Source organism: Ambystoma mexicanum, chromosome 7q, assembly GCF_040938575.1.
Source record: "Ambystoma mexicanum isolate Mex_15411 chromosome 7q, UKY_AmexF1_1, whole genome shotgun sequence".
Lineage (NCBI taxonomy): Eukaryota > Metazoa > Chordata > Amphibia > Caudata > Ambystomatidae > Ambystoma > Ambystoma mexicanum.
This window is the reverse complement of record NC_090941.1, coordinates 457015099-457023807: the sequence shown is the minus strand read 5'-3', so window position 1 is coordinate 457023807 and position 8709 is coordinate 457015099.

The following is an 8709-nucleotide window of genomic DNA, read 5'->3' as shown; positions in this document are numbered from 1 at the left end:
GATCGACGGTGAAGAAATCAATGAAAAAGCACACGTTATTTAAGAAAAATCAAAACTTTAGACCTCACATTTTCCAATAATTACAATGAAGCAACACAAATATTTGCCAGTTATAAAAAAATGTACCAGACAATTCCATTGTAAACATGTTCAAAACTGTATTGTCAATGACCAATCACATGACATCTATCAATTTCTGTCCTGGTTCTGGCTGCATCATTTCCAGGCACCGTCACTGGGACACCTTGTCATTGCACTGGGGAATTTATAAGGGTTTTGCAAGCGAGACTCCACCATTTCTTAGTGTTTGGCATGCCTGCTCCCCATTCAGGACAAATACCGTGAATGGATCAGTATCAGGTAATGCCCCAATACATAATGTCACCGGGAAAAGCCATTGGCGACATTATATATGGTGACAATATGTATGGAGACGGGATGCAGGGATGTCCCCTGCTCTGATTGTTAAAAAAAAAGAAAATCAGGTGTTGCTGGAGTTTCCCCCGCATGTTCAATGTAATAATGTCTCTGCAAAACATTTTGCGGGGACATTATTACATGGAACCAATGGATCTGAGGCTTGAAGGAGCAATACTGGCTGCCACATGTGTCACAATGCCGCAGGCAATATAGATTGCTGCACCAATGGTGTGGGGTTGCTGTCTGCCATCTTGGCAGTCGGGACTAGTCTTGTAATATCTTGGGCTCTCTCGCCCTCTTGTCTTGGGCACTTTAGTTCCCTTAAATTTTTTTTTTTTATTTTTATTTTAATTTTTTTAAATTTCGCTCTTTCTTTACCCACATGCCATTATGGTCACATTCTCTCTCAACTGTGCATATTGTTCTGCCAGTTTTGATAGAATGGGGGCACCCCATGTGCTCGACATAACTATATGTTTCAGCTGTTTTGCTGCAAACGGTCCGCCATTTTTTATTCAACGATGACTGCTCTGTCTTGAAAAACGGTTTGGAAGCAGCGGTCTAGTTGCGCGCAGTCCCTTTACCAAACCACTTCCGGATACGACAACCGTGTATGCATTTGATACAACACGGCGTCCAGTTACATTCAATCGAGGAGCGGGCCTTTGATTTAACAACGCAAACATAAACGGAAGGTAAGCTAAGCCGCGGCACGCTTACATTTTTTCAGGTTTTTCATACTTAATACAAGGGCCGGTAAAAATATTTAATTCTTCGCTTTGATACAGCCCGGCACCATGAAACGCTAAGCAATACGCTGGCCAAGCGTACAGACCTTCAACTGCCTTGTTTGCGGGAACATCAATACAAGGTATTTATATACATTATGTCATTTAAATGCCATTAGCTTCCGTATGTGGTTAATAACATCCTGTTCACATGCTGGCTTTATGGTTGCACATATCAGGTGCCAGCGTGACACCACTGCAATATCACTAATAATTATGCACTGATTTGCGTGCGAGCACTTTCAAATACAAATAACACACTCATGTGTAGAAGTTTGCGTGATGCTCACGAAAACAACACTAATTTGCTTATAGTTAAAAACAATAAGAAACATTTTTGCAAAATGCAAGGTTCCCTAAGTTACTTTCATTTTTGTTAATTTTAGCTCCAATCACTGCGAGACCACACAGTGATAGAAGCCAAATTTTGGTTAAACTATTCTCCCTATTCGCGACCATACACGTTATCAAAGCAATTGAAAGGTAAGTGCAATGAGTTGTAAGTGCACTTTAATAGAGATATGTCACCCTTAAGTTCGGTTTTATATTCTTACGTTACCAATTCGCCGTTGTTTGTGCCTTTTGGTTTTTAGATTGCTATAACAGGAAAAGTTATTTGACGGTTCCTCACCCTCAATTCTGACACTATTGATGTGATGCCACCATCTTTCGTCCTGAAGACGGATTCAGTATACATCTATTAGCGGTCAAAGTCGGCTATAGACTCTCCCCAAGTATCATCACTGTTTCCCAGAAACACATTCCTCTGTGTCGACGGAGTCAAGGACTAGCAATTATCATTTAAAAATTATGAAAATCATTATGTGTTCATCACACATTATTACTAACATCACAATGCTGCCCCTTTGTGAAATTTGTGGTTCTGTTCAATTATTGAAAAACATGACCGTCTCATGAGTTTGTTTTTTATGTGATATGTTTTCTGTTTGTTAACAAAATGCATTTTTGTCCACTGTCTTACACGAAAAATACTCCAAGTGTTTTTATATGTATTGATTAAAATGTTTATCTCTATTCTCTTTGTCTGGATCTGTTGACCGACATGTTAAGTAGCACTTGTTACAACTAAGCACATCTAATGCATGTATAGGTGGGTAGCTGTTTTTTGTGGCACCTTCTGTTACTTGTTTAAATCAGTCCTCAGCCACACAGCCCCCTAAAAAAGAGGACACCTTAGCTCTAACTACTTGTATTTCTCTGATTATTTAGGTTGACATACTCCTGTAATGCATCCAGTTTTTTTGGAGACCAATAGGCATTCTATCCAGAAGGACCAGGTGTCCGTGTACAGGAGCCAACCGGCTGAGATTCCATTTATCTTTGCAGGACTTGATCTGGGCAGGACCAGAACGTGTTTTATGTCATCAATATGCAGGTTGTAGAGAATTGGGGCCAGCGGGCATCTCTGCATCAGTCCCCTGGCAGTGTGGATCTCTCTTGTAAGGATCCCATCCTTGTCCAACTTGATTTGCAATGATGTACTGGTATAAAGATCATTGATGTCCGCTACCAAGTCTTTGGGGCATCCTCTTGCACTACCATACTTTCAATGAAGACAACGATCTCAGGCACAGTGTAGTGCTTTTCCCTCTGCCTCTTTTCAGAATCTTTTGGCAGCTCTGTGGGCTTACCCTGGCGTTGATGGTCTCACGGGTCCATTGAGTTGCACAGGCATATTCTAAGGGTCATTGCCAGGTGTGTCTAGTCTTTGAGTGGGCAGGTACACTTTTTGAATTCATCCTTCACATGCACAAATATGACTCACTTGTGAGTAAGGCACTTTGGTATATTTCTAGTGGTTCTTCTGTTACCACCACTTTTCTAGAGGTCACAGAATTATTGTCAACTTGACTTTCACACCGAACTCTGGGGTAAATCCTCTGCTTAACCTCCAAACATCGGCACATTTAAGTCAGCAGAATTACCACTTCCTGTAAATCCAGAATGAACACCGGCTACAACCACAGATAATCCAGCAGTATATCTGCCAAACTCTGTGACAATAGCGATACACGAGATTGGCATTAATTCCCCTGAACAATGACAGAATGACCACTATACTAAAACAACTTTTTTAGGGGACAGAAAAGTCTCATATCAGGATTACTTTATTTGTCTGCTTTTGTGGAATTTGTTTCTCTCTCACACACTTCTGTAACCTCTTGTCTATGTCTCCTTCTCTATCTCTCTCTCTCTCTTTCTCTCTCGCTCTCCTTCTTTCTCTCTCTCGCTCTCTCTCTCCCTCTCTATTTCTCTTTCTTTCTCTCAAATTCTATCTTCATCTCACCATCACCTGCGTGTCCCTTATTCTCGCATGAGTTCTCTGCATATTAGGGAACACGCTCCCATTGTCTTATTTGTGTAGATATTCTGCATGCATGTTAATGGTCATCTGCAAATTATGAATACGTCACATTTGGGACATTCACAATGCCCTAACTCTACATGTTAGGGATTCTCTTCCATGTGCTTATTTGTTTTGATGCTCTGCATGCAATGGGATATTAATGCCACTGTTGCTGTGTGCATGCATGTGGTGTGATGTGTGAAAGGCTACGTTAGTAATAATAATTCCCCACAATGAGTTTCTACTTGCACTTCTCTCTGCTATGCAGAGACTTGCACAGCTGCAGTGAGGGATTGGGACTACGAAGGGCTGGAAAATACTTCTTTGACACGTGTGTGTGTGTGTGTGTGTCTGTGCGCGCACGCGCGCTCTGCACCATGCGTGTTTGACAAAGGTATTCGTGCACTGGGCATGTAGTGAAGACAACGTAATGTGGTAAAGAGCAATCGGCTAAAGGAAATATGAATGTAGCTTTGAGACGATGACATAGAAATGTATCAAAAGTGGCTTTTGGCAATACGAATGTGGCATGGATTAATCTGCGGGGGGAGGAGGGGACACTTTGAAACTGGCAAGATACAGTGTTCTGGGCCAATGCGGTATTGTGGATTGAATCCACATTTTGTGGGTAAAATTAAAGGGTCAATGAGTAATGTTCTGGAGAATTTTGAAAGTGGTGCAGATGCAAATATGTTTTTTTCTTCATTCCAGATCAGCCGATCGTGTGTGTTTTTATTCATTTCTTTTGTATTAACATTTAGAGCAGACTCCCTAACATGTGTTTATTCTTCATCTATTGTATTGGGACTTAATGTGACATAGATTTAACAAAGGTCTCGGGTCCTAAATAGAAAAGTGCGGAACTGTGACTCGAGCATCAGAAAGTGACGTCAAATGAAGTGCAGATTGGAGCCCTTTTACTATGTGTTGATTCACACTTCGGCTGGTCTTCATCGCCGTTCAACCGCGTGACCTGGGTTCGAGACCCAGCAGTGGAAAAGGAACAAGGGTGTGTAAAGGTAATTGATATATTTTCTAAAACAAATCCTTCAAAAGACACGGGGGACGGTATCCGCTCCCTCAAAAAAGTGGGCAGACGGTGTCCACCCGCATGGCCACTCGACTGGCCATGAACTCAGCCCTGGATTTACTACTACTGGGTTGTTATATGTTTCCCACTAAACTCATTTCAAAAGTGAGTACCTCATAGGGAGTGAGATACGGATGCTGCTGTTTTTGCAGAGGTCTGATGGATATGGACACGAAAACCATATTTTGAAGCAGGTAGTGACAGAAAAGTACTGACACTTGTAATATGGAAGATGCTGATGGTGGTTGTCATCTGATCTGGAGGTTTAGGGAAGGATCCAGGTCAGGTGATCAAATTGGTGCAGCCATCTGCATTGAAGACGGACTATCAGTGGTCGAAGTATACAAAAGAAGTAGTGGAACTATGTTCCCTGCTGGCCTGCACCCACTCCACACAAACACCATCACCACATCCCATCCCACACACAATACACCCCCCCCAAACATGGGAAAGTACAAGTTTCAACTTCTTCCTACACTTTTATTTTAAAACAAAACCATTCCAGAACAGTTTCTTTTTAAAATAAAAGTATAGGAGCTGTACAAGGTAATTTTAAAAAAGTAGAGGAGGAGCACCGCTCCCGACCGCTCCCGCTCACTTCGACCACTGCGGACTATCAGAACATGCTGGAAAATTATGGACAGAAGATGCATGTCACCTCTCAGGGGCACTGGACAGCAAACTAATCTGTGAAGGGTCTTCTTTCTAAGCTTCGATTTAGCCATGGAGTCATAACCAACACAAGTGGAGGTGTGGTGTTTGGGTGTGGTTGTTTTCTTTTTATTATTCTGGTAGGAAACGCATGCAGACATGTTGATCGTCTTGCAAGACAACACAACTGCCTCTGTACTTTGCTATAACTTAAAGTGACTTGCATGAGCTCTAATTCGCCAACAAGTTGTCTCTATGACTCAGAATTGTAATGCTCTGAGGGAGCACTGCCAGCTTGCAGACGTCTTTCTGTGACCCCATCTGACTGCAGAAATGATAGGTAAGGAGTTCCATTAGAAACCCAGGTGGGTGGTCAGGAGGAGCCTGATCCTAAGTGCCGTTTCTTTGGAGATGCACAGGAAACCAAACCTGGGACAGCAGCAGGATTATATGCAGAGCAAAATGGTTAAGCCAAGTCAGTAACAGACAGCTGTTGTGATCAGTACACGGACATTTGTGGATTTTCCTGTGGTAATATCAACATTTTATTTAACTCCCTCAGTTGTAACTGTCAGTCAGGAAAAGCACAATGCCATGATGTCTGGTAGTGTGAGTGGAGGCAAGTGTGAATGGTTCCTTCTCAGAAGAGTTTTTGAACCCATATTCTCTTTTTCCCTCTGCAAGACCGCAAGAATAGTGGAGTCTTCCTTGTTTATACGATGAATGATGACGAGCGAGTTTAAAATTGTGGGCAATGGGGTAATTAACATCAGGCAGAGAAACAAAGTAAAATGTAAGAACACATGGTTTCAGAACAGTCAATAGAAGTACCAATACTACCTACAACTGCACATTTCTTGTATAAAATGTATGGCAGTAGAACATGCAAATATTCACAAGAAACGCATGCATTAACACATGAATATGGGCAAAACCAATTCCCACTAGAAGATGCATATTATATAGTGAGACTTGCAAACTTGAAACACTCATATATGTAAAAGGGAACATATGGAGGGCATATTATGATTGATATGAAGCAGAACCAGAGCTACAACATGCTTCTAAAATCAGGTGATTGAAGTATTCGACAGAGAAATTGAAAAAAACAGATACATTTATTTTACAAATAAGGGACAAGTGTTGAAAGAAATGGGGATAGCACTCACCCTGCTTTATCATCTATTGGTAAACGATAAGCAGGATGAAGAAATGACAGAGTATGTGATAGATCTTTTACTGGTATGGAGCTCACTCTTTGATAGAGAAACATGTGAATGGTACAGTTGCCCTACCACTGACTGATCCTACACCGATATGGGCAACCCAAGCTTTGATTCTGCAGCGGTTGCAAGTGTCGGTTGTTCAACTGCCTATGTCAACTCTACTACCAATTGCTACTCAGATTCCACTTGTGGGCCTTCCTAACTATCAGATGACATGATGTGTTGCAGTACAGCCTTTGTAGTCTCTCACCCAGATGCCGCACCCAGGTTCTCAAACTATCAAGTGTTGCACCAATCACAAGTGTGACTGACCAATCGTCCAAGCCCCATTAAGACAACTGCCAGATCCAAAACGGATGGAAATGAGACCTTGGTTACCGTACATTTGCCATGGACCCTGGTGAAATTATTATGATTTAATTTTTAATTGGTTATTTATAGCACAGTTAATATCCAGAGGTTTGTAAGCACGGACCCAGGAATCAAACCTGTGTTGCTTCACATCGTCTTGCTTCCAAGGCAAGCACATTGCCCCTGAGCTATCCTCCCAATTAATCAAGTCAAAAACATCCCCAACACTAGGGTGGAATATCAACAGAGACTGGCATCCAACGCTATAGCCCTTATTGAGCTGATAGTAATCACCTCATGAGGTTGATTATGCCAGCAGAGGCCGGACATAGACTTATCCAACAAGCACAGTGACCAAGCAAAGCCCTTGCTATAGGTATGTAACTCTTGCTAATAATGTGATTTAAACATCCCTGTTGTTGAAATTCAGTGTACAGATTTACTGTGCTTTGATATTGTATGATCTCTGGCCACATCTGTGCATCATATACTGGTTGTATCCAAAATTGTGCCCTGTTCAATGGTCCAAATTAGGATTGGTGCCAAACCCGGGTCTCGATGAGATAATACGTTGTGACATGCAATTTATCACCTTCTGTTGGTGTATATTTTTTTTGTTGCTATATTTACCCCGCATCATGTACGTGCACAAATATGTTCATATAAGGTTATATCCAACAAATTGAGAGTCCATATAGCCCTTGTAGTTACTGGGCCTTTTTTAAATAGGTGGTCCAAAGCAGGGGGCATCGGCTTCGTCCGTGAGCAACATACAGGGAAATAGAATCGGCTGGTCAGTGGTGAACATCACTGGAGTCAACAACATATTGTCTAGTTATGTAATATAAGATGGCCCAAAAAATCAGGATAACCTTTTAAGTACTTACACTGGAGTGAGACATATCATTGCTTTATCAATTCAGGATAGATGTTCACAAGAAATAGAGGGAAAACACAGGGCCACACATTTATACATTGCAATACATAAGGCTGAGAGTGAACATCGAAACTGTATTTACATCATAAATATCTCGAAGGAGAAAAGCCCTGATATGAGAAAGAGAGTGAAAGAAGACCCCACACTGAGAAAGGTTGCATTCAAAGAGGAAGACATATACCAGATTATTATGAGACTCAAATCTTCCAGGGCCCCAGGCCCCTGACAACTTTCCCAGTGTAGTGGTAAAACAGAGTTCTGGCATTTGGGCAAGGATGTTTTATAATATATTTGGCCAGATTGTTGCGAGTGGGTATATACCAGACAGTTGGCGCCATTCCATCCTGATACTGGTTAAAAAAAATGGCCGGTATATTGGCCCCATTAATTTCAGATTTTTGGCAATGCTAGACGTTAGCAGCAAAATCTTTCCCAAAATATGGTTAATACCGCTGAATAAATAGGTTAAAGACAAAAAAAGCTGTTAAGCCCCCAACAAACAAGCTTTAGAACAGGGTGTGGGACGATGCATAGTATATGGGCACTAAGACTGCTGGTAGCAGAAGCAAGTCGTAGGAGGAAAAGCTGACTGTAGCTATGTTTCATAGATTATTCCTATGCTTCTGACAGTGTCTTTCGAGAACGATTGTGGGAAAAACTAACAAAATGGGGCATTGATCGAGATCTGCTCTATTTTATTCCAGCCGTATATGGCAACTCCATTGTAGCCATTAGAACAACACATGATGGAGGGTTAACCAACTATAACAACACAAATGTGGGTCTAAAACAAGGTTGTGTCCTTGCATCTGCTCTCTACAAATTGTATGTGTCTGACACGGGCAGGGAAATTGGAAATTGTTAAAACCTTCCTCCAA